Source organism: Danio rerio, chromosome 2 (assembly GCF_052040795.2).
Source record: "Danio rerio strain M-AB ecotype USA chromosome 2, GRCz13ab, whole genome shotgun sequence".
NCBI classification, from domain to species: domain Eukaryota; kingdom Metazoa; phylum Chordata; class Actinopteri; order Cypriniformes; family Danionidae; genus Danio; species Danio rerio.
Genome location: NC_141022.1, coordinates 23,024,181 through 23,034,720, shown reverse-complemented (window position 1 = coordinate 23,034,720; position 10,540 = coordinate 23,024,181).

Below are 10,540 nucleotides of genomic sequence, written 5' to 3'. Positions count from 1 at the left end.
TCTCCCTTACCTTTTCTTTTGAAAACACTTTGGTTGGGTATAGGGATGAATTTAGGTCAGTGGTTTGCTATAGATGATCTGTATAACAAGCCACGTCTTCTTTCTTTACATGTAGAAAAGGGACGTAAATCTGAAACGTGCAACAAAACACATCCTAAATAACGTATTTCAGATTCACAGCACCCTCTAATGGATTTGTCATCTGAAACATCCAACAAAACGTACCCGGAGCAACATGTTTGACAAAAAAAAAAAAATCTGTAGACTGAGGCATGTATTTCCAATGAGCCAGGACTGGCATGCTTAAACTATACAGTAGAACAAATGTGTAACAGGATGTTACACATTTGAGTAAGAATAAATTCAGCAATGAACCTGGCATCCACCGTGATGCCTAATTCTTTTTGACAAATGAGCACTTGAGCGTGACAAACTCATAATTACCCCTTCAGAAGTGGGAACTAGGAAATATATAGCACATGTATGAAACACAACAATAGACAATTGACCTTTTCGCCTGTAAAATTACACTAATGTCACTGTACCTTTAAATTGGGCTCGTTGTGCGTGATCATAGGTCACGTCAGTCTTATTATGACTAATTAATTTTTGTGGGCGTGCTTTCCTTAGATTAATCTCATTGAATATGAGCAGGCAGCATCTTTGGGAACGCTCACCACGCACAGTGGTATTTTTAGTGACAAAACATAACACTTTCCGTGAGATGTGAGTGTTGCAGTGGTGACATGAATTAAGGGTCAGCTCAGCTAATTAACTCTCAATGCACAGATTTCATTAACCACGGAGATCAGTGTCTCACTTTCACATGTATAGACTGACCTGTGCTGTGAAGATGTGCTGGTCAGTGAGTAATGAACATATGATAAACGTCTATCTGTCTGTCTTTCAGCCATCAATCCATCTATCTATCTATCTATCTATCTACTTATATATATATATATATATATATATATATATATATATATATATATATATATATATATATATATATATATATATATATAATCCACATGATCCCGCAAATTAATAATTTTTTTTTTTACTAAGTTTGTGCCTATGCGACCACTCCTTGCCACATAACATTCTGATCCAGTGTGATTATGTAATCCAATCCTCCTTTTGTTCAGCTTTTAGTCAGAAATTTACAAAGAAAACGTGAAGCACTGTAGCCTTTCAGTTCCCGTAACCCTTTGATCAAATACTCTTCATTCGAAAACACCATTTGTATTTAAGTCTAACGCAGCTAAAAATAAACACACCATTACGTCATCGTAAATAAAAGGGTTATTCTAATGCACAGATTGCACTTATTTCTGTTTGAAATTTAGTCATTCTTATTCTTGTAGTACGATAAGCAGTCTTATTTTTGTAGGATATATTATTGCCTGTTTTTTTTTTTTTTGAGACATTGTATCAATATATACAATGTTAAACATTGTTTTATGTGGAATATTATTGGTTTTGGTTAATATTATCTTCATTACTTGATATATGACTTAATAGTATTAGTTACCACTGATTCTTTGAAGTGTAATATCTTATATAATAGTTTGTATGCTTATGTATTGTGGCTGTTTTCTTTTATAGATTGGTTGGATTTAAGTGACTTATTTCACTTATTTAATTTATTTATTTTGTCTTGTGGTTTTGTGTTTCTGTGTTTTGTGTGTTATGGCAGTCATTACATAAGCAATTTCCTGCGGGATCAATAAAGTTTTCTAAGTCTAAGTCTAAGTCTAAGTTAATTTTGACAGCGCTAGTATATATATATATATATATATATATATATATATATATATATATATATATATATATATATATATATATATATATATATATATATATATATATATATACTCTGTCTTTCTTTATTTGTTTCTCTGTGTCAATCTTCTCTATCTATGTCTGTCTTTCTGTCTAAAGAGTTGTCAGAGCCTAGCAGCTGAAAAAAAAGGAAAAGAAACATCTTTTCAAACAGACAATGTCGACTCAGCCGTCCACAAATTGGTGTTGTTGAAAGAAAGCGTGTATTGTTGAAACAGGTGCTTTTCAGGGAAACAAGAGGGGGCAAGGCTGTGTTACAGTTATGACCTGGTCACAGCAAAACACTTGCCATTTAGCAGATGCTTTCATCTGAAGTAACAGCACACTAATTGCAGGGACAGTCCCCTCAGAGGAACCTCTGAGGTTAAGTGCATCCCTCAGAGTCACAATAGAGATACGGCATGGTTGTAATCTTAGTAATGCGCTTATTTCACCCTTATTTCAGATTAAAAGCGCTGGTGATAGAAGGCCAGATATTTACCAGTAAAACAACTCCATTTGAGCTGCTTTTTTATCCAGCTTGCCAAAGAAAACTGGGATATTTCATAAAAAAATATTACATTTCTTCATCCACAAGTGGTTCGAGATATGACTTTCTTTTTTTTCTGTTGAACCCAAAACAAAATACCAGCACCTGAAAACCAGCAGCTAGCTCGCTGCAACTCTCACATGGTCGTCCATTGAAGCGAAGCAGCGCTGTGCCTGGTCAGTACCTGGATGGAAGACCACAAGGGGAAGCTAGGTTGCTGCCGGAAGTGGTGTTAGTGAGACCAGCAGGGGTGCTCAACCTGCAGTCTGAGTCCTAATGCCCCAGTATTGTGAAAGGGACTATATACTGCTCAAGGAGTGCTGTCTTCCAGATGACTCTCTGTGGTCATTAAAAATCCTAGGTTGTCCTTTGAAAAGAGTATACTGTAAAACCCAAAAAGTTAAGGTAACTCAAACCATTTATCGGAAACCGATTTCAACAAACCATTTAAGTTCAAAAACTAATCCTAATGAGTACTGTGAATTTAATCCATTTGAGTAAATGAAGCAATTTGAGCACAGTAAACCCCAATAAATGAAGATAACTCAAACCAACTGAGTACTGTAAAACTGTAAAATTTAAGGCAACTCAAACCGTTTGAGGAAACCAATTGTAACAAACCATCTATAGGAGTACTGTGAACTTACTCTATTTAAGTTGAAGTAATGAGGTATTTAATTAACCTATTTAAAACTTTTTAAAACTCTTTTCAAATAACTAGAATTACCTTTCAGTCAAATTCAAGTTAACTACTCTCATTTCATTTGATCAAGTTGACTACTGGGTTTTACAGTGTAGGGGTTTAACCCCGGCATCCTAGGCAAATTTGCCCACTGGCCTCCTCCATCATGGCCTCCTACCATCCCCATATCATAATTGGCTTCACCACTCTGTCTCCTCTCTACCAATCAGCTGGTCTGTGGTGTGCCATCTGGTGCAATATGGCTGCCGTCACACAATATAGGTGGATGCTGTACACTAGTGGTGGTTGAGGAGATTCCCCCCAATGTGTAAAGCGCTTTGAGTGTCTAGAAAAGTGCTATATAAATGTAAGGAATTATTATTATTATTATTATTATTATTATTATTATTATAGGATATTCTGAGTAATGTTGGTGAAAAACATTGGGGAAACAGCTTATTCCAACAGTTAATAAATCTTGTTTGTGTTCAATAAAAAAAATATTTTTTTTTTTTTTTTTTAACTCAAACAGGTTTGGAACAAGCAGCATGAGTAATTGACAGGGTTTTGAGTTTGATAAGACAACACAGACCACAAAGATATTTTATTTTACATAATAAAGACACTTCTATTTAAAATGCAAATTTGTCTTTTATCTCCAAACAGTAGCAAATCTCACAATTAGCACATCTCATTTTCAAATAATCCATTTATTGTTGTTTTTAGTGTCTCTGCTTGTTCTTAAGAATAAAACTATACAGCAAGTCTGCAAATCTGCAAAACAATCAAACTAAAACAATCTGGCAGCACATCATGTGTACAGAAAGACGATGGCTGGCATAATTTACCTTGTTTATGCAGTCCTTGAATAAACCAGTTAATCACTTAGGTTTTCTCTTTATAAAGACGGAATTAAATGTAGGGGGCTGTTTGTAGCTGATGATTAAAATTTAGGCATGCATCAGCGCTTTAGTCAAACATGTGGTTAACGCCTCCAGACGTCTGTGCTACCTGTTTTCGGATTCAAACTCGCTTCTCCCAGTCGGCCAAAAAAACTCCTGAGCACACCAGAAAGTGAAAGAGCATCATCTGTTACTCGCTTAGATCGTCTGTTATTCAAATCTACATGTGCGCTCTGTCACCTACAGTACGAGCCAGATCCAGCATTAATGGACACTGCAGTCTGTTGCGGGATATTCAATATTCAAATGACGCAGAGGTCATGAGGTACAGCTCATTATGAGTAATGAGAAAACAGCATTTGCATTGCGTGTATACAATGCAGCTCTGTCATCCAAAGTGCTGTGTTTTGGGCCTGTCCGTAAAGGGCTGGTGTGCAATGAGCAGATGCCAGGTATGTCTGTAAAAGCCATTGTTGGTGTAATTACAGTGATGTCATGTCATTTCAATCACGGAAGTGAGTTCAGGCATCCAAGGCACACAAGAAACTTGTATAAGAAAAAAGTTTGAGAGGATTATTTTATATGAGGAGCTCTGTGGAAACATGAAAATGGTGCTTTTTTTGAAATTGCCACCTGTGAAATTTACTTTCAGTGAGTCACCTTCATGTGGTATTTGCATTTAATATATTACACGTCTCTACGGAGGAAGTGGTCTTATTCAAAAAGTCAACAGTTTCTTTTCCCCAAAGGTTCAAATCTTACATCCTAATGAACTACAGTGGAGGACTCTTAAAAATAGCGTCATCTTACATACTGCTATGAAAAAACATGCTTTCAAATATTTTAAAAAAGCTAGTAATAATAATAAATAGCTTTCTTTTACTTTTTTAATGTAAAAAGCAACAGCATTGTAAACAGCATTTTTCTGAATAACAGAAAAAAATACACTACGTCATGTACATCTGTGCTGGATGGCTTAATCCCCTGCATGTAGAGGACGTCAACATTACAGACGTTGGACTTTGGTTGGTTAATTCCACAATCTAAAACCGATGAAAGATCAATGTCTACTAATGCTACACATGGCGTTTTGTGGACATCACATTATGACGTTAATATGATATTGGATTTTGGTTAGTTAATGCCAAAAAATTTAAACCAACCAAAGATCACTGTCTACCGATGTTACACTTTGATGGTGCATGGACGTCACATAATGACATTAAAATGATGTTGGACTTTGGTTGGTTAATTCCACAACCTAAAATTAACCAAAGATCAACGTCTACCAATGTTACACTTTAGCGTTGTGTGGACGTCACATTATGACGTTAAGATGATGTTGGATTTTGGTTAGTTAATTTCCCAACCTAAAATATACCGTAGATCAACGTCTACTAATGTTGTATGAATATCATATTATGACATAATTTGACATTAAACTGACAATGGATTTTGCTCCCCTGCCCGAACATCGCAACCAAAATATAACCAAATACCTTCATCATATGATGTTGTGTGACTGCTGGTTCTTATCCAGACAGAAGGCATGTTCACACTTGCTTTTGTCAATATTGGACTGCATTTACCAAGCTTCTCAAAGGGTCATTTTAGTCTTAAAGGGCATCTATGATGAAAATCATCTGTTGTAAGCTGTTTGGACAGAACTGTCTATATGTACTGTATAGTGCAGGCCCGGATTGGCTAATCGGGAGGACCGGGAGAATTCCCGGTGGGCCGGTCCGTTTTTTGGCCGCGAAGGCCGGTGTCCCTAGTTCCAGAATCGGTTGCTCTCAGCAGTCACACTTTTTTAAAATAATTTATTTATTTACTTGACCACAGCCTTCTTATTCATTATTTTACCGCAGCTCTGCTCTTTTTATCTATTTTCTCGTAGCCTCGTGAGCAGGATGCAGGTTAATGATGATATAACTAGATAAGTCACCATTCAACGTACAGCTGTTGTGGTACAGTGGTTAGTACGTTAGATTATGACGCGGCCAACCTGGGTTCGGTCCTTGTCTGAGTAACAATTTTTTTTTTTTTTTTTTCATTTTTATTGTTAAGACATAATACTGTAAAGGTTGTTGAACATTTGAAGTTCTAAAAGTGCTGTTTTCTCAAAAATAGACGTGATAGTGTAACTAGAAACTGAATTGGAAATAACCTTATTTTAATATAGTCAGTGGTGAACTGAGGTGGGCCGGTCTAAGGCTTGAAACTCCAGGGCTGAAAAAGAGTCCCACTCCGGCCCTGGTATAGTGTGTCCACAGTCGTATTGGAGTGATATAAACCCAACAAGGCTCTTTTTTTAAATTTCCTGACATTAAAATAGGACACAAATCCTACTGATTTTGAGGCCCACCGCAATTTGACATAGGATTGTAGTTTTCCTCACCCACGGATTGATTGACTGGTGCCATGTCTCTATAAGAACATGTATACACATGTCTACAGAACATGAATGAACAAAGCTGGAATTAAAATATCTGTTCCAACTCTGTAATTTTTTTAAGCTCTATCAGTTTAAAACATTTTTAAAACAGAGCATGTTTGTAACAAAGAAAGTAAAGTCGCTAATTCTTAACCACTATAACCACCATGGTCGCATGGTGGTTATGTACGTTTACATTCGTTTTGCTTTTATTCTTGCCACAATAAAAATATATATTTGTAGAGCAACCCATGTTCTGTTGTCATTCATTTTTGAATGAACTTTAAAAGGTAAAACTGTCTGAGATATGTACAAAAGCAAGTGATGCATCATAGTTTGATTAAAAACAAATCTTGAATGGTTATAAAAATCCTTACAGTCATTAAAACAATTTATTAATAATAAAAATAATTAGTGGTCGCATGGTGTCAGTAAATGCTAATTTGTGCGTGTAAGTACTGCAAATGGCATTTGTGTGGGACTCATCATTTCAGAAAGGCTTGAATAAACTCCACCATAAATATACCAAATACACTCACTTGGTGTTTTTGACTAGTGACCTTATTTTAGCTTCATCCGAGTCTATCTCTTTTACTGGGAGAGGTGGACAGAAAATATTACTGTAAAAACTGCATTGTGCATAAATCAAATGTACATTTTCATATTGGTCAATAATATTGCTGTAATTAATTAAAAAAACTGAATACATATAGATTTACACACATTTACTCAAGTAAATAAACAGAATTAATGATGGGCTAAAAATCTGCAGAAATCTGCGGAATTCTGCGGAAAATCTATTAGTAGATATATTATATGAGAGACTTGCTTTGTTTACCAAATAAAGTGCATCTAATTGGATTTGCAATTCAAACATTAAATAATAGTTTAAACGGTATCACTTTTTATTTAACATATTAAGGTTTTAGTTATGATACTCCCAAAATAATTTGCAGATATCCGCAGATTTTTACCAAAATTCTCAGAGGAATAGCCAAAAACTTCAGCAGATTCCGTCTGGCCCTGGTTATAACTCTGAAAGTGTCTAAAGTTATCGACATTTAAGCAGTTGACTCAGAGTCATTAATAAGATTCCTCCTCCAAATGGAACTTAAGCCATTTTGTCACAACGTTGCATGCACAGCCTGGGAAAACTTGAACCCCTTCCCTTAAAGCATAAGTCTCAAACTCAATTCCTTGAGGGCCGCAGCTCTGCACAGTTTTGCTCCAACCCTAATTAAACACAGCTAATCCAACTAAACAAGATGTTCAAGACTGCTAGAAACCCGGGGTTCCCAAACCTTTCAACCAGCAACCCCCAAAAATACAATGCCAGTGACTCACGGCCCCCAATATCATTTGAGGTAGTTATGAATATAAACCTTACACACCACACATACCAATAGGCCCACGTCTATTCATCATTTAATTTTGAGGAATGCCACTCAGAGACCATCCTCCATGTTCAGTTGTGGCCTGTATTTATTGTTGATATACACGAGGGCCATAAAAGTGTTAGAAGGTGCCATAAAATCAATATGCTGTGTCTTTAATATAACGTAATCACCGCAGGGGTCGCATACAATTAAGGACTACTTTAATTTACTACTATAACTATTAACTATTATTTTTTCTTCTTCTGTGGGTTATGGATAAAGAATGATAAATCTAATAGTTTAGTAAAATGAATTTGATTTTTGGAAATCACCAAGCGACCCCCACTCATTGTCCCGCAACCCCCACTTAGAGAGCCACTGCTAGAGATTTTTAGGCAGGTGTGAGTTGGAGGTGGTTAAAGCTAAACTATGCAGAGCTGTGACCCTCCATGAATTGAGTTTGAGACTACTGCCTTAAAGGCTGTAGCAGATTCCTGGAGATCAGATTGCATCATTTCGCAAAGACACTATGCAGTCTGAGGGAAAATCTTTGTGTGTGTGTGTGTGTGTGTGTGTGTGTGTGTGTGTGTGTGTGTGTGTGTGTGTGTGTGTGTGTGTGTGTGTGTGTCTAAAGACAAAGCTAATCAATGTATTTAAACTTCCTTTTCATAACAGTAACACAGTACAGCCCTAACCTGATTTCTTGCCATTTCCCAATGGCTGCTACAATGTGGGATTTGCCAGCCATTTGTTATTGGAAGAATCAATACCAAAGTCTGGGCTAGAGCTTTTTCAGAACTTGACAGGAACTTTGTGGGTACCCGGTTTATTTGGCTTACTTTTTCTTCCTTCAAATCACACGCTTGGCCCCATGTTTTCTGCAAAATATGTATGCGTTGTTCATTTCAATGGATTGAGACATGCTGACCAGAGTGCAAACACAAACGTAAATCTGAGCTTGCGGTCAAAGTTCAAAATAGTTTAACTTGATTAAAACTGAGTATATGTCATTGTGATTACTTGCAGTTATGATGAAGAAGAGCAATACACTGGTGTCCCAGGCCTACCCGCATACCTAATTTTAAGCCGATCGTGGCTTCAGAGAGCAATTGAAAAACTACACAAAAGAGTGGAATGCAGCAAACTTAATGGTGTTTCCCTGTTGGATCTCACATTCTAAGAGGTTGTAAACATTTATTCCTTAAAGTGAACTCTAGAGCTCTAAGCAGAAACAGAATACCCAAAAGCAAATACTGTATGTAGTAAATAAGACTTTTTAAAAAGCAAACTGTATAGCAGTGATGGACTCAGAAGTGAAGAGTAGCTAACACTGCCACATGATCAATAATAATTCATAATAATGAGATAACTTTACAATAACAGTACATGAATAATGGTGTATTAATATACAAACTAAACATTATTTTATTATGGACTAATAATGAGTTAATGTATGCGCTAATCATAAACTAACTTTAACTACAACATGAGTCACATGAGTTTATGTGTGATTAACGGCTACCCTAATTACTTGATGCTTGTGCATGCTTGTTTGTAAATTATTGTATTAATTACCACATTAGTTTATGCTTAATTCAACCATCATGAACTCATAACATATTAACTGGTATGGAATATTTAAACCTATCGGTTTACAAATGATGCTCTGTTTTTCTAGGCTTTATTGGTGATAATGTTCAGAAATATTGGACCATTACTGCCTTTTTAGCATAAGAGGAGGACAGAAACTAGCCAGACAAATGTGTGAATTGTGGAGCTGGCTAAATCCAAAAAACATTTGTATTTTTAGTAAGTTTACATTCGTTTTGCTTTTATTCTTGCCACAATAAAAAATATATATTTGTAGAGCAACCCATGTTCTGTTGTCATTAATTTTTGAATGAACTTTAAAAGGTAAAACTGTCTGAGATATGTACAAAAGCAAGTGATGCATCATAGTTTGATTAAAAACAAATCTTGAATGGTTATAAAAATCCTTATAGTCATTAAAACAATTTATAAAAATAATAAAAATAACTAGAATTGTACATTTCCTAAAGGAAATGTGAATGGGGTTTGCGTGGCAAATCGATGGGGTACAAAATGGTACTAAACTGGGCAAAATAGCAGTAAATGTGGAGAAATGGTTAAATTCATGTGTTTATGTGGTTGCTAGGGTAATGTAAATGGTTGCTAGGGTGTTCTGATTGGTTGCTAGGCGGTTGCTAAGGTGTTGCTAGGTGGTTGCTAGGGTGTCCTGAGTGGTTGCTAGGTGGTTGTTAAGGTGTTGCTAGGTGGTTGCTAGGGTGTCCTGAGTGGTTGCTAGGTGGTTGCTAAGGTGTTGCTAGGCAGTTGCTAGGGTGTTCTAAGTGGTTGCTAGGTGGTTGCTAAGGTGATTCTAGGCGGTCGCTAGGGTGTCCTAAGTGGTTGCTAGGTGGTTGCTAAGGTGTTGCTAGGTGGTTGCTAGGGTATTCTAAGTGGTTGCTAAGGCGTTGCTAGGGTGTCCTAAGTGGTTGCTAGGTGGTTGCTAAGGTGTTGCTAGGTGGTTGCTAGGGTGTCCTGAGTGGTTGCTAGGTGGTTGCTAAGGTGTTGCTAGGTGGTTGCTAGGGTGTCCTGAGTGGTCGCTAGGCCCTTACTAAGGTGTTACTAGGCGGTTGCTAGGTGGTTGCTAGGCGGTTGCTAGGGTAATTTGGGTGGTTGCTATGCAGTTGCTAATGTACCCCGGGTGGTTACTAGGCAAGCCTCACATACTTGCCTGATGAAATATTTATA